Raw genomic sequence first — 19,566 nt, 5'->3', positions numbered from 1 at the left:
GATCCTCCCTTGCGCTTTTAATTAGTGATATGACTTTACTTATTGCCTTCTCCAGTTCTATAATTGAAGAATTATATGCTATCTTGCTACTACACATGGAAATCAATGGATATAATTTATGTTTATATCATAGATAGATTACTGTGAAATTAAATTGGAGTGAGATGGCAAGAACATCCCAAGCTTTTGTGAAAGATAAGCCTGTTCATTTTCAAACTGTTAATTAAGTATCACCAGTAAGTAAAGAAAGCGATTCTTGGAGAGATCTATTTTTTAAGAAACAAATTGAGTTTTGATTAAATAATTAATTGCTTATCAGCTGCTTTTAATCTAAATAAGCTCATACTTGTTTTTTTTCAAGTAAATTTGTTAGTGGACAAGATGAAGCATGAGACTATATGAATGTGCTCAACTTGTAACAAGATAGATGGATGCACTGAAAGAGTAACAAGGCTTTATAATGTACTGCATGAAAGTGGTAGACAAATAGTCCTTCATGTTGTTATTATTATATTCTCTACTGAGTCTATTTGTCCTTCTGATTCCTTTTCTCTCACACTTCTTTTATACTTGTTCCTTCTTCCTAATATGTTTTCTTTTCTTTATTTACCCCCCCCCCCCCCCAACAACGGAACCATAAAAGAGACAACCCCGAAGACGCCTAATTTGGAGTTCACATTGGTAATAAGGCCTTCAGATTAAAAAGAAGAAGCAAAAGAAAATCTCAGCTGAAGAATAGTGATACCACTCATATAGAAATCATTTTACTCTGACAAGGTAGCTTATTAGCAATGAAAGAAAAGGAGAGAATCAGGTGCCCACTAAGAAAAATCAGAGAGAAAAAAAATAGAGGAAAAAGAAGAAAGAAGAGGAAAAGAAAGATAAAAGAGAGCTAATGAAAGACAAGGAGACAAGAAAGAAAGCTACAAAAAGAGTAGAAAGCCCTTTCTCTTCCTTCATTCTTGTGACCTCCAATCCAAAATAGCAGTAGTATTATATTAATCCTCTCTTTACTTACAAAAGAGGAAAAAACAAAAGAACATGAAATTAAATCTAATTGATTTTGTGTACTAGTATTAGCTTGAGTTATTGGTCATTAGAGAGAGAAAAGAAGGAGTCTTTCTTCTTTTCTTTTTGACTAGTGGGAGTAGTGTCTACGAAAGTGATATCTTTCCTTTGGTAATTGTATGACAGTACGAGGCCACAAAAAAGGGGCATTAAGTCCCCTCGATCCTTAACCAACGTGTTCGAGCTCAACCTTGGAAATAGAGTTACTCTTGATAGGAAATGTTTTACGCTTCAGGATAAAATAACAATAGAAATAAGGCTCCTTATGTTTTCGGTTAAATAGGTTCATGTAAATTGAAACGGATAAAGTTATGCATATATATGTAACTTATCTGTTTCAATTTATGTAAACCTATTTGGCTTGATACGAAGTTTAAAAAAGAAAAGAAGATTTTTAAAATTTGTAGCCTTAAACATATCATAACATTTGAGTGCTATAAGTATAAGACTTTTGAAGTTTGTTGGCCTTAAACATACCCTAATATTTGCGTGGCTATAAATATTTGTCATCTAGTGTAAAATAAAAACTCGAAGTATAATTATGTCATGATCCAAAATTCCTCCATAGAAGTCGTGATGGCACCTAGTCTCTGAACTAGGTAAGTCGATCGATAATCATTATTAAGAACAATAAAAGCATGAAATAGCGAGACAATGTTTAACATACAAGCGGGAAAAGAGTAATATAGGCCGAAGCGGCAAATACTCAGTATAATATCCCAAAACTAGGTGGTACAGAGTCACAAGCTCTAACTGAATACACAAGAACAATATCAAAATACGGTATTGTCTGAAATACATAAACAACAGAAGTGAAACAAGGGGGTGGCTCCGAGGCCTGCGGTCGAATCATGTAGGGATACCTCGAAGTCTCCGGTGTATGGTATCGATTAGTCCGGTCCGAAGTACCTAAATCTGCACAAAAATGTGCATAAGCGTAGCATGAGTATACCACAATCGGTACCCAGTAAGTATCAAAACTAACAGCGGTGGAGTGGTGACGAGGTTCAAGTCAAGACACTCACTAATCAAATAACCTGTATAGAATATCAAAATACAGCTAACAATGGAAAATAAAATAGATAGATAGCAATAAAGAGAAATCATGTGAATGAACAACAAAATAATCAAAGCACAGGTAAAATACAAGTGAGAGCAATTAAGGGAAAGCATCGACAGTTCTAATCATCAACCGTTCGACTTAAGAGTCATAACGAGAATCACTCCGAGGTACCACACCTCATAGTTGCAAATCACAAATTTTGTACACATGGAACCTCTGCCAACATTATCAATCATCCTCACACGGCTAAGGCCTCGTACCACAATATAAATCACAACATCACAAACACTCACGTGTCGATAATCACAATCCGCCCGACGTCTTCACATGCTTAATATTCTAATATAATTCGCCCGGCGTGGTCACATGTTACTAGTCCAAATCACATTGCAGAGAAAACAAATATAGAAGAATATATGTACATGATGGATGAACATCAAGTTCCATCCTCCTCGATTGGTATAAATGACAAGTTATGATGTATGCATGTGCAAGTGTACTAGCACAACTAAAATCATCAAGTAATATCAGAATCATCGAGTAGCATATTAGGAACAACACAACAAATCACATAATATACATGACACATACAAGGAAGTCATGAGCACAAGCAAGAATACCCATTTTCATCAGCAACACGCCCTCAGGCCATCATATATCATCCCCACATAGCCATCATTACATCACCGCATTGATAATATCATAATAGCCATCTTTATCACTCCGCTCAAACAATATATCATTAGCCACCCGTATCGCTCCGCCCTGACAATATATCAATAGCCACATGCATCGCTCCGCCCAAACAATATATCAGTAGTCACCCGTATCGCTCCGCACAAACAATAACACAATAGCCACCCGTATCGCTTCGCAAGATCAACAATACTGAAATATCACCCTTATGATCCGCACAACAACAGTCAATCCCCACAATAGTTCCACATATGTCACAACATGGCCAAGACAATAATACTAATATCATAACAAAGCATAGCCTATGACTCAACGACAAGGTGTATAATAGTTTGAACAAAAATAAAATAAAACGGGAGTTAGATAAACAATGAAAGGTGTCCCATATAACGACAACCAATTAAAGGCATAATTAAGGCATACGAGTCTAAACCGGTCAAATACCATATAATCCCGTGTACACACTCATCACCTCATGTACACGCCTTTCACATAATTCAATTAATGCAATTAAAACAAATTCTATAGGGAGATTTCTCCCACACAAGGTTAGACAAGATACTTAGAACTGTCCAAAAAGCCTGATAGACAGAAGCACATAAGCACAATGCTATTAATCCATCCCACAAGGTAGAAACAAATCACACGGCGTACAAACCTGAAATCATATCCAAACATAACACCATTGTGGCGTGCAATCTGATCCCACATCATACCGCTCCACAAGGGAATAACCATTGAGCCAAAATCATCATGCTCACCAAACACATGTGTATCAACAACAAGCACATATCGTGCATAAACATAACCACGAAAAGATGAATAAAACGGGGAGCTATGAAAAGGCAAGCACAACTACGGTGCCATAAACTAATCAACATCTCAAAAGCCATCTCGCTCCTATATCGCTGAATACGGCAAATCGGAGGGTCCATTTTTCCATCATTATGACATTTCAGAAGATCACCTCGAGGCCTCGAGGCTGCAAAGATGCGTTCGAGTCTCCTTCCTCGGAGCTCGTCGACACCCGACCTGAAGGGAATATCACCGAGGCTAGAGTAAAAATAGGGAGTTCCCAAGACACATGACTGAGTCTGACAAAGCATAGCCAGCATATTCTGTGCCCTAATCGGGGTGTCACGTCTAGCTGTCTCATCTCCATATCTTTATAATTAATGTATGTCATACCATATAAGATTTCCTTCTTCTATAAAAAGGGGATTCCTACCATTTTGTAGACAACTGATGTTGCTCCAACTATTCTACACGAAATATATGATAACTCTCTCTCTCTTTTCTCTCTAACATACTCTCTCGATATTGTTGCTCTTATTTATTATCTTCATACTTGTTCTTCATTTATTGCTTATCACTAGCCATAAAGAGCCTCCTTTAATTATATCACAACTATTAGCCCTTCCCCGATTGCCCCTAATAGCTCGAGCCCGAGCTCGAAAATCGACCTCGAGGCCCCAAACCAACCAGCTCGAGGCCCTGAACAGCTAACTCAACGGTTTGATTATAGCTCTATTTTAGCTCGCATTTCGTCCTTAAACTTCATACACAAAGCATCAACTGCTTAACAACTAGCATAAAAATAGATCACGTATTTTTAGAGTACCATCAACAAATTTAATTGTTATTACCATTTTCACGGTAAACAATCGCCATAAGGGCAAAATAGGGCCATAACATCCGTATGAATAAACAAGACGTCTCACAACCCATCATAGCATAAGGGAGTAACACATGAAATATACCAGGGCATGAATAACATCCATCCGGCCCGATGACATACCCATAGAAGAAGCTGCACTGACTAACCAAATCTGATCAAATATAGAATACTATTCTCATTAGGCCTACCAATAGGCCCAGCTAACCGATTCATATCATCCCAAAAGAGGTAAAGAATCTCCCAAAATCCACAATGGTCTCGTCAGTGACACGCACGATCAGTTGTCTAGCCCTTAATACACTTCCACAGTCTATAACCAACAGAACAATCTGCCTTCACTAAGATCAAACCTCTAAACTCGAGAATACAAAAATCTCCATTATTAATCCCTATCTCTCCCACTTAAATGATTGATACATCATGCATACACAATTGCCTCATGAGAAATACTCCCATAAACACTACAAGAAATTGGATTATTAGTGCGACATATAGCAGCGACCCTATAGGTTGCTACAACAGCTGTATTTTTAGCAGCGACTAAATAAGTCGCTACAGATGGTTAATGTTTAGCAGCGACTATTTTCAGATCGCCACTGATGTGGCTGAAATTTTTAGTCCCGCGAAAAATAAAATTTTGGCTCCATAGTTTTGGTGGCGACTTTTGGAAAGTCGCTGCAAAATCTCTGTTGCAGCGGCTGGGTCGCTCCAATAGCACATATCTTTACTTTTAAAATAATTTGTAAAAGGCAAATACCTATTCTAATTAATTAAAACATTTCAGCTATACTGGTGGGTCGCTCAATTGGTATGAATGAAACATTACCACTCACCCAAATTCTTCAAACACAACCCTAGCATTCACTAAACAAATTCTCAGCGAATCGACCTTCAGCGAAAATTTCACTGCCCCGCGAATCGTCCCTCAGAGATCTAGTGGCCTGATACCGTTTCGACTGCCCTCAATTGGTAAAATCCTAGGCCCTCCCTTATTCGTCTTTGTTTTAGTTGAGAATGAGTTTTGTTTTGATATAATTCATGATTCGGTCTAATATCTGATTTTGCCGTTGTTTAAGTTAATCGGTTTTGATTATTTTATCACTGTCAATACATTGTTTGCCTAATCGTTGAATTTTATTTTGTCTCTAATTAATTGTATTAGCATTTTGTTTAATTTTTTGAGTTTGGAATGCTAAATTTTCTGTTTTGTACTTGTTAAAGTAGTATGATGGTTTGGTATTGATAAAAAGCTGAGGTAGTAAAGGAATACTTGAGAGTAATTTCTGGGATTTTGATTCAGACCAAAGTGTTGAGTGTTTGTTTGTGAGGGAAGAACTCAGCAACAGTCATCAAAGATAATACTTTTTCTTTTTTGTTTTTGAGGTTGAATTTGATTTAGATTAATAAGACGTTTCAAGGAATTGGGAAAATTTGTTGTTTGTTTATGTGGAAGAACTCAGCAGCAGTCATCAAAGATTGTATATTTGTGTGTTTTGATGTTGAATTTTGATTTAGATTAATAAGTAATTTGGTGGGTTTTGAGGGAATTGGGGAAATTTGTTGTTTGTTTGTGAGGATGAACTCAACAAGAGCAATCAACGATTGTATTTTGCTGTGTTTTGAGGTTGAATTGTGATTCAGATCAGTGATTAATTTGGTAGGTTTTTGTTTGTTTGTGTGGAGGAACTCAGCACCAGTCATAAAAAAAATTGAGCTCTGGTGTATTTCGAAGTTGAGTTTTGGTTCAGATCAAAGGGTACTTTGGTGGGTTTTCAGGGAATTGAAGAGTTGGGTGTTTTTTTTTATGTGAGGAAGAACTCAGCAACAGATCATCAAAGATTGTACTTTTGGTGTGTTTTTGAGGTTGCATTTTGATTCAGATCAAAGAGTATTTTAAATTTTGAGGGAATTGGAAAGTTGTTGGTTGTGTTTTTGTGGGGAAGAATTCAGCAACAGCCATGTTCTATGGAGCAGTGGTGTGGGATCCGTTGCTAATTGTTGCCCAAATTGTGTGTCTGCAATGCCTATACAATTTGACACTAGGGATATTCTTGGCAGTTCTTGGTCGCACTCTTTGTCCTTAATGTGGTCTGTTCCGGGTGCAAGTAAACCACATACAAATTGAGAACAAAGTATAAGGGTTATGTGATCATCCTGGCAGGAACTGCATTTTCTAATATATTCCCGTTGATTCTACTTCAGCAAATTTTCATTGCACATTATATTGTAGACTAAGTTTATTTTGTTCTTAGTGATGAGCTAAAGTTATCCATCTGAAATCTTGCTCTTTGTTTTCTCTTTGTACAAAAATTGAAATATCATATATGCTGCTCAATATAACCGTTTAGTAATCATTTGATTGCCAAGTTGGAACTTATTTCTGATTTTTCTGTCTCTACTGTGTACTGACTCACCTAAAGATCTTCCCTTTCTGAGTTCTACTATACAGGTAAATTTTGTCTTGGTTTCTTTGTATTAATACTGTTCGTGTATTCTCTGTTTTTCTGGTTATTGCTTAGTTTCATTTCTGTTCCTAATCGATTTCGTGCATTTAGGGATAATTCTCTTTCAACTTCGCTGCTCTCAAGTTTCGTCTACTCTCTCACCTAATATAGATATGATGGATAAAAGTTGGTTGAATATTAGGAATAGAGTCGACCAAAGATATAGAGATGGAGTAGACAACTTTCTTAATTGGGCATTCAGTCAACCAACGGTGAACACTATGATTCGGTGTCCTTGTAAAGGGTGTATGAATACCGCGTTCAAGCTAAGGGTTGCTGTAAGAGGAGATTTATTAAGGAAGGGTTTCTGGGATTCTTATAAAGTGTGGGACTTGCATGGAGAAGTGTTAGTTAGAGTTGAAACTTCTAATACTGTAGTTAGTGATGAAGCGGAAGATGATAGTTGCATGAATCTTCCTATGACACTACATAATTAATGTGGTCTTGTTCATCTCTAAATTTCTATAATTTAGATTGATACAAACTAATGAAAAATAACATTATAGATAACACACTGCTATGACAAGCCAGCTAGTGAATAACTAGTGATAGAGTCTGAAAACAAATACAGGGCTTTTGAAGTCGATGAAGTTCTTGTCTTCATCCAGCGACTCTATGTATATGTCTTCTCGGGGTTCTTCATTCACTCTGCTCTGTGTGGCATATTCCAAGGCCATTTCATAGTCCACCCGCAAAACAAAATAGTGAAACAACATAGTAGTTTGTTGTTACAGATCCTTTCTTATAGATTGTCCAGAAAAAAGATTAGCAATATTAGCTGGCTCTATGGACTCATCTCAGTTTCCCAACCTTGCAACTAGGAAAATACATATTAGTTAACTTACTTGCACCTAGTGTTATATATATGTGTTGCATTCATTCGTTTGGTAGAATCAGGGATATACATGTGTCCAGTAGAAAATTAGCATTGAATTTGACTGATGAAACTCAAACTATTATCATCGGCCTAAATGATCAGGCTTACTTGCTCAAATTTCGCTTCCTTTCCTACTGCTTACGAGCCTGAATCCTTTTTACTATCTTTGCTTTGAGCTGATTGCAACACTGTTGAATGGTTGTTTGCAATACTGATTTGTTGTTTGGGTTTTATAGTACATGCACAAAGTTTTTGGCTTGGGCATCATAGCCTGCTGGATTTGCTTGTATTCTCTTGTTTTGTTGCTAATTCTAGTAGGTTGCTGACGCCATCCATGTTTTTATCATTGATCCAAGTGTTTAATTTGGAATATTTTATCTAATTTCTTCCTATCTTTTCAAGTTATCGGACAGTGTCACAAATTACAACCAGAAATGAAGGATTGTTCCTATGAAAAACTGCTCAAAATTTTTTTAAGGGAATGGCTGTCTGCAGAAGCTATGAAAATATTGTTGAATGAGCAGAGTCATGAGGCTAAAAGCATTTACTAGTAATCACAGTATTCAGAATAGTAATCCAGTATTTTTTTTTAGAACTGTTGCTGCTGCATCATAGAAAAAGGATTATCATGGAGTTGTTCTTTCTGGTGTAGATCACACGAGAGCAACTGCACTTAGTAGACTTAACATGCAAGATAGGAACATTTCCATGCATAAAGTAAGACAAAAATATAAAAGAAACAACTAAGGAATAAAGCCCCATAAGAATGCTGAACATAATTTCTAGCTGTCTGCAGAAGCTATCTCACTTATGTCTGCAGAAGCTATCTCACCAATCTTGTCTTGTGTCTGGTTGATCTTGTAACTGTTCCAACTAAAAGTGACATCTAAGATTCATGCAACTCTTGCTTTGTGGTCCCGACAACTTTTGGAATTGTTAAGCTGCTTTGTAGTACACAAACTTTGGTTGCAACTTCTGGCTTTCCTTTGACATAGATTAAAATTTTTTAGAATTTTGATAATAGTTGGATATAACAAATCTCATTATGTTCCTTATATATATCACTTTTGTCTAGCAGGGACAAGGCACTTAAACAATTGTATCGTTCAAGGATGGTGTCGAGCAAGGAGAAATTACAAGGCACTTAACATTTTGTCTTTTTTGGGATATGTATATGCGTACAATTACAATGCACACTGAAGTGTCTAATGATAATATGTATAATATTCGGCTTGATAAATTCTTTTGGTGTTTGTCAAACATTATTGGTTGCTTTAATATTAATAGTCAATTGATATGAATATCTCTATATGAAATTATAGAGAATTAGGTTCCTACTGGCATGGAAATGTATATAATTTTGGTCGTTATAATTGTTGTTTTTAGTGGCGACATAGTTTTGTCAAAAAATTAGTAACTGTTGCGATATATAAGTTAGCCACTGAAGGTCAATTTCTTTTGTAACGACTTTAGTCGCTACAGAAAACAGTGTGCCTTTCATGGTTTAAACTTCTGTGGCCACTTTAGTCGCTACTAAATGACATTTATAGTGGCGACATAACCTTACCACTGAACATAAATATTTTTTGTGGCCACTTTAGTCGCTATTAAAGGTATTTTTAGTGGCGACATAATCTTGCCACTGAACATAAATATTTTTTGTGGCGCATCTTGTCGCTGCTAAAGGTGAATATACTCTGTCGCCACAAAATATGTTCTTTTAGTGGCAACATCAAATGTTGCCACAACAAACCTTCAGCTACGCTTTTGCTTGTGGCAATATAAAAGCCGCCACTAATACTATTTAGCAGCGACTTCTAGGGATTTTGAAGCGTGATTTCTTGTAGTGAAACCTTCCGCACCATGTAGCAAAAATCTAAACGTCCATAATTACCAACCACACAATCTATGCGGTACTAGCCTAGCATCTGCAATTCAAAATATAATGCGCCTTCCACAACGCACCCTCTACCCAGGCGATATAAGATAGTGCTAGAATTCTCTCAACATCTGACCTTTTCTCTCTAGAACTCATGACACATAAACCAACGCTACCTAGTAAGTATCTAGTCTATCCTCGAAGAAGTAGTGGCGAGGGGTCCACTTCCTAGTGGTCCAAATAACTAAGTACATAAAAGTAGACAGGTATGAAGCATATCAAGTGGCAAGAAATAGATAATGTGAATAACATGATTTTCAACAGAAGAATAAATACGAGATCATCAAATACCAAATACTGCCTCGAATGGAATATGTGGGACCAATATTCGATACAAATGTCAAACTTTGAGTTAGGAAACTCATATATGCACTGAGTCCCTATCGAAAATCATGCATGATTCTACTGAGGCGAACAACCTAATCCCATAAGAGTGGTGTTACATGATATTGCCGAGGTCGAATGACCCGATCCCACAAATGTATCTCATAATACTGTCAAGGCGAATGGCCCGCCCCCAAAAGAATAGTTCATAATATTGCCGAGGCGAACAACCCGATCCCATAAGAATAATGAAACTTTCAACTAGAACCTATCCCAACTCGCGATGATACAAGCGAGTTTAAGTAATCATGGAACTACCAATCAAATAATCACTACATGAGGATATGAACATAGGGGGAAACTTTACAAATCTTAAAGGAACAAGGCTTGGTCAACTCTGTAAATTCTAGTCTCAAGCTTAGTCATGAATTCAAGTTTTGAAACAGGCAAGATTAATTCAAGTAATAGAGTTAAGGCATGATGTAAGTCTACGTCTACTTGGACATAATCAACAGTCTAGCATGCACACGGATGCTCGACACCTCGTACGTGTATAGCTCCCATAGCAAATAGCACATTACAAATAGGAAACCTACAGGGACAAATTCTACTAATTTCCATGTTAAAATCCACATATAATCCATGTATTTAGCTCACAATAAATAGGAATCACTTACCTAGTGATACTTAATGAAAATGGCTCTTTAAGAAGCTCCCAAGTCTCCCAAGCCAAGAAAAAGATGAAATGAGCTAAGTCCCAAAGTTAAATCTTATATTCTGCACAGGCATACTTCATTGCGATTGCGGAAGAAACCTCAAGATTATGAAGGCATACACTACCCGTACCGAGTCATGCCTCTTCGTGTTCGCGAGTTCCCAGTCGCATTCGCGAAGGCCACTACCATCCAAACCTTCGTGTTTATGGTCTCCTTGCCCCGCTCGCAAAGCCCAAGTCCTGCCAGCCCCCTTATTTCTTTCCTTATTCGCGTTCGCATAGGCTCCTCCAATTCACGAAGAGGAGCCAAGTCCTCCATTCGCTGGTCCTCATTTGCATTCCAAAAGAGAAATAGCTACCGCTCCGAAATTCCTTCAACGCGATCGTGGACCTCCTTCGTGATCGCAAAGCACACCAATACCAGCAAAAATTTGCCAACTATGAACATGCTCGGGGTGGTCCGTAACACACCTGAGCCACCCGATACCCCGTCCAAACATACCAACAAGTCCAATAACATAATATGGACCTACTCGTTGTCTGGAAACGCCTAAAATAACATCACAACCAAGAATTGCACCCCAAACCAAACTAATCAATCTTCTAATGTTCTATCTTCTTTCAACTAACTTCGAACGCGACGAATCATACTTAGACAACTCGGAATGGAACAAAATTTCACATAAAAGTCCAATATGAGAATACAAACCTATCACCATGTTCGGAATAACCAACAAGATCTGATATTACCAAAGTCCACTCTAAATCAAACTTAGCGAACTATAATATCTTCAAAATGTCAATTTCTTACAATAAGCGTCGATCACTCCGGATATCCCGAAACTCGATCCGAGCATACGCCCAAGTTAAAAATTATACGAATCTATTAAATCTTTCAAATCCCAAATCCGAGGTTATTTACTCGAAGTGTTGACCGAAGTCAAACTTGGCCACCTTAGGCTGCTGCTATGGAACAAAGTCTTCAAAATTCAAACAAAACCCTTCCAAAACCAAACAAGCCATCCCCGCAAGTCATAAGACAGGAAAATCACATACGGGAAGTCTTAAATTAGGAAAAAAGGTTCCAGAAAGCAAGACAACCGGTTCGGTCCTTACATTCTCCACCTCTTAAACAAATATTTTTCCTCAAACGGGTTTAGAATCATACTTGAAATGCCATAAGTGTGGATATCTTCTCCGCATGTCTCCTTGGTCTCCCAAGCTCCTCCTTGACTGGCTAATCTCTCCACCTAAACCTTCACAGCCAAAATCTTCTTAGAACTCAACTTGCGAACCTGACTGTCAACAATGTCAACTTGCTCCTCCTCGTAACTCATGGTACTTCTAGAGCATAGTATCATGGTACTTCTAGAGCATAGACACGTGAAATACCGAATGAACCCCTAATAGCCTTAAAGGCAAAGCAAGCCTATATGCAACCTTACCAACTCGCTCCAAAACCTCAAACGGACCGATGAACCAGGACTCAACTTGCCTCTCCTCCCGAATCTCAAGATATCCTTCATCGGCGAGACTTTCAAAAGTACCTTCTCACCCACCATAAACAACAAATCATGTGATTTCTGATTTGTGGAACTCTTCTACTTGGATTGAGCTGTGCGAAGCCGCAATTGAACCAACTTTACCTTATCAAAGGCATCCATTACCGAATCAGTGCCATACAACCTAGCCTCATCGGGCTCAAACCAACCGATAATGGAACGATATTGCCGGCCATGCAAGGCCTCAAATAAAGCCATCTCAATGCTGGATTGATAGCTTTTGTTATATGCAAACTCGGCCAACAGTAAGAATCAGTCTCACTTCCCTCCGAAGTTAATGACATATGCCCTAAGCTTTTACCTCCAAAATTTGAATTGTCTGCTCTGACTGTAGATAAAATGACATGCTTAGCTCTACCCAGGTACCCAAATCCTCTGTAACTCTCTCTAGAAATGTAAAGTGAACTGAGTGCCTTGATCTAAAATAATGAAAATAGGCACGTCATGCAACCGGATCAAGAGTGGGATGGTGACAAATTTTGAGGCATTGCAGGATACGAACAAAGCATTACAGTCAGGGGGTATATCAATAAAGAAAGAAGTTGGGGCAGTAATGGTGGCCCAAGGTCCAAAATCTCCACTCATATACCAAACACCTCCACCCACATACCAACCTTCACCTCCTAGATATTCTCAACCCGCCACCGCCTATCACACTTATAATACCCAGCCAGCCTATTACCATTCACCTCCAACCCGTCAAAACTATCAAAAATCCAGACCCAATTTTGATCTCAGGCTGCCCAGACAATACACCCCTATTGCTGAGCCCATCGACCAGCTATATGAAAGGCTGAAGGCTGCCGGATAAGTCACCCCCATTGCTGCTGTTGCCATGGAAAACTCCTCCCAGTGGGTCAACCCAAATAAAACATGTGCGTACCATTTTGGCATGAAGGGGCCTATTGATAAATGCCGCACTCTGAAAGACAAGATTCAAACCCTGATTGATACCAAAAGCAAAGGAAGCCGCGCCAAATGTCCTGAACAATCCCCTCCCAGATCATAGGGGTGAAGGAGTAAACGTTATAGAAACTGATAAAGAATGGGATCCTGAGGGATCGATTGGGCTTATTCGGGAAAGTGATGATCCTAAACCTGCAGTCACACTCACTCCTATCATGGTACAGATACAGCCACCAATCAAAGTTGAAGTAGCCGCATCAGTCCCGTTTGAAACTGAAGTAATAGCATCTGCGACTATACCAGCTCCATTTGAAGTAGAAGTATCCACACCCTTCACTGTGACGGTAACACCCACACCTCCTTTCAAGTCCAATGCCAAACCCTGGGATTACATTGCCGAAGCTAGGAGAAAGGGAAAAGCAAAGATGGAAGAATCTGGTGCCGCACAGGGGATGACCAGAACGGGAAGGATCTATACACCCAAAAATTTGGGAGGAACAAGCAAGGAAGCAGATGATCTCTGGAGGAAAGTACAGGTAAGAGAATACTTTGTCATTGATCATCTGAACAAGACTCCCGCCCAAATATCCATCCTGTCGCTGCTGCAAAATTCTGAGGTGCATAGGAATGCTCTGATGAAGGTGTTGAATGAAGCTTATGTACCCAACAACATCACCAGTGGAGAGATGGCCAACATGATAGGGCAAGTACTGGAATGTCACAAGATCACCTTCCACGAAGACGAACTATCACCTGAAGGATTGAGTCACAACAGGGCACTGCACATCATAGTACAGTTTGAGGACAAATTCATCACCAGAGTCTTAATAGATGGGGGTTCAAGTCTCAATATTTGTCCACTGACTACTCTGAAAAGGTTGGGCAAAGATTTCCATGAGATACGAGCAGGGAGTATGAACGTGAAGGCATTTGACGGGTCTCAAAGGGCCACAATTGGGGAAATTAACCTTTGTTTGTTGATGGGCCCGACTTGGTTCGATGTTGAGTTTCAAGTATTCGATATATCTGCTACGTACAATCTTCTACTAGGACAACCTTGGATACATGCCGCTGGAGCAGTGGCTTCTACATTACACCAGGCCGTGAAGTTTGAATGGAACCATTAGGAGGTAATCATTCACGGAGATGGAAGTAATCCCATTTACACTAGTCAAACTACCCCGGGAATAGAATAAAGCTGGGTGGAGAAACTTATCACTGCATCGAGCGTGTCAATGCAATTGAGAAAGATAAGTGGTGGGTAGCAAAATAAAAAACATACTGGCATGGTCAGGATATGAACCCGGCAAAGGGCTTGGGAAGAAACTCCAGGGCATTACCAAACTGATACAGGTGAAACGTCATGGCACAACTTTTGGGCTCGGATATCAGTACACATGGCAAGAATATGATGACTGGTTGCCCATATGGCATGATCCCTATTACTATCTCGAGCAGCCAGTGCCGCATCAGAGACAGACCTTTCACCAGGCTGACACAATATGGGGATCCGTAGAGGAGGAAGCTTTGGCTGGGCTAAGAAACTTGTTTCTAGAAGACGAGGACATGGATTGCAATGTGATAGTTGAGAAGGAGGAGGAAGAAGGCCTCACCATTCAGACCGTGGAGAAGGGAGCTGTTCTCAAGAATTGGACTGCCGCACCATCCAATGCCCGTCGAGTTCCTGGGTAGCTTGGCAATTAGATTGACCTGTTTTTAATAGTCATTTTAAGCATTTAAGATATTTCCAGTATTTTGTTTTAAAGACACATTTTGTTTCGAAATAATTGCTCGAGTCATCGAGCCGTACCTGTTTTGGATGTTTTCAAAATTTAATTAATACATTGTTATTTAGTATTTATTATTATTTTTATATTTTCCCTCTACATCATTACTATTTCTTACCTTGATGAACCAACGACTGTGACATGTAATGAGACAACACAACATAAGGATATTGACTTAGAAGAAGAGGATGAAATACCTGAGGAAGTTATCAGAGAAGTTGAGAATTTTGAGAACAAACCAAAGTCCAACCTGGATGAAACCGAGGCAATCAATTTGGGAGATTCTGAAACCATCAAAGAGACTCGCATAAGCATTCACCTATCACCGCCAGAAAAGGAAGAATACACTTGTTTCCTGAAAGAATATGAGGATATATTTGCAGTGATGACATGACCGGCCTGAGCACATCCATAGTGGCTCAAAAGTTGCCTACCAATCCAACGTGTCTGTCGGTGAAGCAGAAACTCTGATAATTCAAACCAGACATAAGCTTAAAAATCAAGGAGGAAGTTACTAAGCAGATCATAGCCAAAGTCCTCAGGGTAGTTGAGTACCCGACCTGGTTAGCCAATATCGTACCAGTTCCGAAGAAAGATGGGAAAGTAAGGGTGTGTGTTGACTATCGGGATTTAAACAGAGCAAGTCCTAAGGATGATTTCCCAATGCCAAATATACACATTCTGATCGACAATTGCGCCAAGCATGAACTCCAATCCTTTGTTGATTGCTTCGCGGGTTATCATCATATTTGGATGGACGAAGAAGACATAGAGAAAACAGCCTTCATTACACCGTGGGGAGTGTACTGCTTCAAAATGAGCCGCTATGAGCAGTTAGCCCTCATAGATGGAAAAAGGATGAATGCAGTATGTCATGGTCACTTGTATCAGAACAGAATGTCCAGAGCCTTCAACAAAAGAGTCAGACCAAGACAATTCACACCAGGGCAGCTGGTGCTAAAGCGAATCTTCCCACATCAAGAAGAAGCCAAAGGGAAATTTCACCTAACCGGCAAGGCCTTACATGGTTCATAGGGTACTAACAGGAGGAGCACTCATACTTGTAGAGATGGACGGAGAAGTCTGGCTAAAACCTATCAATTCAGACGCAGTCAAGAGATAATATGTTTAGATTGTTTACATTTCTTCATCTGATGTAACTGAACTACGCTTGACCTAGTTCCCGTTTAAAAGGGGATACGTAGGCAGCCCTGTGGATTTGGTCACATCTTAATAAAATCTTCATTTCCCAAAACCAGAAACTGGGACAGAATTTTGAGGAGGACCCTCGAAATTCTGGAACAAGTCCAGCCGACGCCATCATAAGAAAGACAGTCAGAAATCGGTTAAGTAACTGGGGCAAAATTTTGAGAAGGATTCTCAAAATTCCGGAGCAGATCCAACAACTTCGCCACGTGCAGAACGGCCAAAGGATCACTTACTAAACTGGGGCAGAATTTTGAGGGTTTACCAAAGGATCACTTACTAAACTGGGGCAGAATTTTGAGGAAAACCCTCAAAATTCTAACGCAAAGAAGCCGCAATGTCTCTAAAAGTGTCACAGTCATTAGTTAATCTAATTTACTTGATACTACATACCACTATATTTTCCAAAATGATTCTATTTCATCAATAAGTGCATATTTTCAAAACTTTATTTCTGTGGCAACCAGGTGTTACCCAGGACAACTCAAACAGGATCTCCAGAGTAAAGAAAAGCAAAACAAGCAGACAAAGGCACGAACCAACCTCCCCATAAAACTCACGATTTTTCTTTGAATGTAGGGACAAGGAATAACCACAAGTACGGGTGCCTTAAAATCATTACTGTACGCGGTGAAATTAGAGGGCCCGATTTCCCGCCATTAAGCCATCTCGAGGAGGTACCTCGAGACCCCGAAGGCATGAAGCCACGACTTAGCCTCTCCTTCGGGGCTTGTCAAATCCCGGTTCGAGTCCGAGATAAAGACAAAGAGGGGAAGCCCCCGAGACACGTGGTCGAGTCTGATAGGGCCGGCCTATCCATAGCCTACGCTGAGGCGTCACGTCAAGCCATCACATCTCCATATTTCATAAATTAAATATACATCTATTTGTAACTGAGTTCCCCCCTATATAAAGGGGACTCGCCTTACCTTGTAGGGCAGTGATGTTACTCCATTTCTCCACAAGTGCAATAATATCTCTCTCTCTTTCTCTTCTTACTAAAAACTTGTTGGCTCCCACTGATCCGAGGATACCTCGATATCCTTCGCCTTTATATGTGCTCTCTATTTTTATATGTGTTCTTCATCGTATAATTTAGTTTCGGCTATAAAGGGCTTTATTTGATCGTATCTCTAACTGTTATATTACCATCGATTGTCCCTGATAGCTCGAGTTCGATCTCGAGGCCGACCCCGAAGCCCCCATCGACCAAACCTACATCCGGGTAGCAGGCCCCTTCGGTTCGATCATTATCTCGTTTTGACTCACGCTCCATCGTTAAATTTCATATTATTAGCATCATCTGCTCAAACAACTAGCTCGGGAATAGATCACGTATTTTTAGAGTCCCGTGTTACAAATTTAATTGTCGTTACCATTTTCACGATAAACAATTACCTTCATAACAATCGGACCGCCAAGCGCAAATATATCTCCAGCTAAGAAATATTCTGCTCCTATTTGCTATTTGTCTACTGCATAAGGCTAGGCATTGCCTTCTCTTTGCATGAGACTAAGCCCTGTCTCAAATCTTGCATGAGGCTAAGCCGCCTCCATATTTGCATAAGGCTAAGCATTGCCTTCTCTTTGCATGAGACTAAGCCCTGTCTCAAATCTTGCATGAAGCTAAGCCCTGCCTCCCTATTTGCATAAGGCTAAGCACTGCCTTCTCATGAGACTAAGCATTGTCTCCCTCTGCATAAGTGTTGCTCCATTCTAAACTTTACATTATCTTCTTCTTTCGGCGCTAAGCACTGCCCCCAAGCTCTGCACGAGGCTAAGCTTTGCCTTATTATTACCTTTGGTATCATGTCTCTACACTTCATGGGCTGATGTATAGACAACTTGTCCAAAGGCGTCATAGTCTGAAGGCATCATCCTCATAGCCTAAAGACACCATGTCATGGCCTGAGGATCTCAATACTGCACATCATTATTCAAAGGCATCATGGTTCAGAGGCACCATTCTCATGGCCTGAGAACATCATTTCATGGCCTGCAAATCTCTTATCTCATGATTCATGGACCAAGACGTCATGGTCTAAGGGCGTCATCTTCACTGTCTAAAGACAACTTTCATGGTCCAAAGGGAATATGCCATGTTTAAATTCTCGCAAGAATCTATATACTTGCACGCATCGTGCTTTAAGTTTTGCAGGTAATCGAGGAAGTAACCATTCTTCAAACAAGAGCAACCTTCGCTCCGGTTTCCGCTCATACCATTTACACATTGCCATTATTTCACATGCAACTGATTTCCATCAATTACTTGCCTTTACTCTATGACCATTCAGGTATCTGCCCTGTGATACATCCGTTACGATTCAGATTCGCCTTCATAACTCCGCATAAACCCATCTGATACTGTCCTTCCCAAAAGAACCTTTTCTGAAACATACGATTATTCCTATAACAATTCCATAGGTTTCATTCACCGTTGGATCCAGAACTACACATGGCCTGATTCCTGTAAAACCAGGGATATGTAGGCAGCTCATAGACCATGGTTCAGCCTATATTTCAAAACACTCCCATTCGATCAAAATCGGTCATCATTTCTTTACCCGACAACTCTTTCATCCTTCCCTGGTAAAGAGGGGCAGCTGTTGATACCCAATTTCTCCCTCATATATTTTTATAAAATGCATATATACTTTCAAAATAGTGCATGAGCATCAACCAGTATTTTTTCATAATTTTCAGTAATTTTAAAAGGATTTTAATTAATTTATTCTAGCATTTTGTTATCTAAATAATTACTAATTGCATCACAAATAACTTTATAATGATTTACTGCTTAATTTTTATCATTTATATTTATATTGAGCATTAATCGTATTATGCATAATTTTATTTGTATCTTTAGGCTATAATTGCAATAACTTTACAATAATAGCCCATATATGCATAATTATATTATTTATACAGAAAATGACTTTTTATATTTTTATAATATTAATTAATTATTTTAAATCATTTTCATATACAAATAGCATTTTTATCATTTATTAATTATTTATATAAATTATTTTATTAATTTAAATGGNGTGCATGAGGCTAAGCCCTGCCTCCATATTTGCATAAGGCTAAGCATTTCCTTCTTTCTGCACGAGACTAAGCCCTGTCTCAAATCGTGTATGAGGCTAAGCCATGCCTCCATATTTGCATAAGTCTAAGTGTTGCCTTCTCTTTGCATGAGACTAAGCCCTGTCTCAAATCGTGCATAAGGATAAGCCTCGCC

The 19,566-nt window shown here is 39.2% G+C and overlaps 1 pseudogene; it reads left to right on the top strand.

The window, feature by feature from the left end:
* The window catches only part of LOC109219763, a 43,609-nt pseudogene extending 34,388 nt beyond the window's left edge, over nucleotides 1–9,221 (top strand).
* The last annotated feature ends 10,345 nt before the right edge of the window (nucleotides 9,222–19,566 follow it).

This window comes from Nicotiana attenuata, unplaced genomic scaffold (genome assembly GCF_001879085.1).
Source record: "Nicotiana attenuata strain UT unplaced genomic scaffold, NIATTr2, whole genome shotgun sequence".
In the NCBI taxonomy this organism is placed as follows: Eukaryota; Viridiplantae; Streptophyta; class Magnoliopsida; order Solanales; family Solanaceae; genus Nicotiana; species Nicotiana attenuata.
Note: the sequence above shows the minus strand (reverse complement) of the source record. Positions and strands in the feature narration are given on the sequence as shown.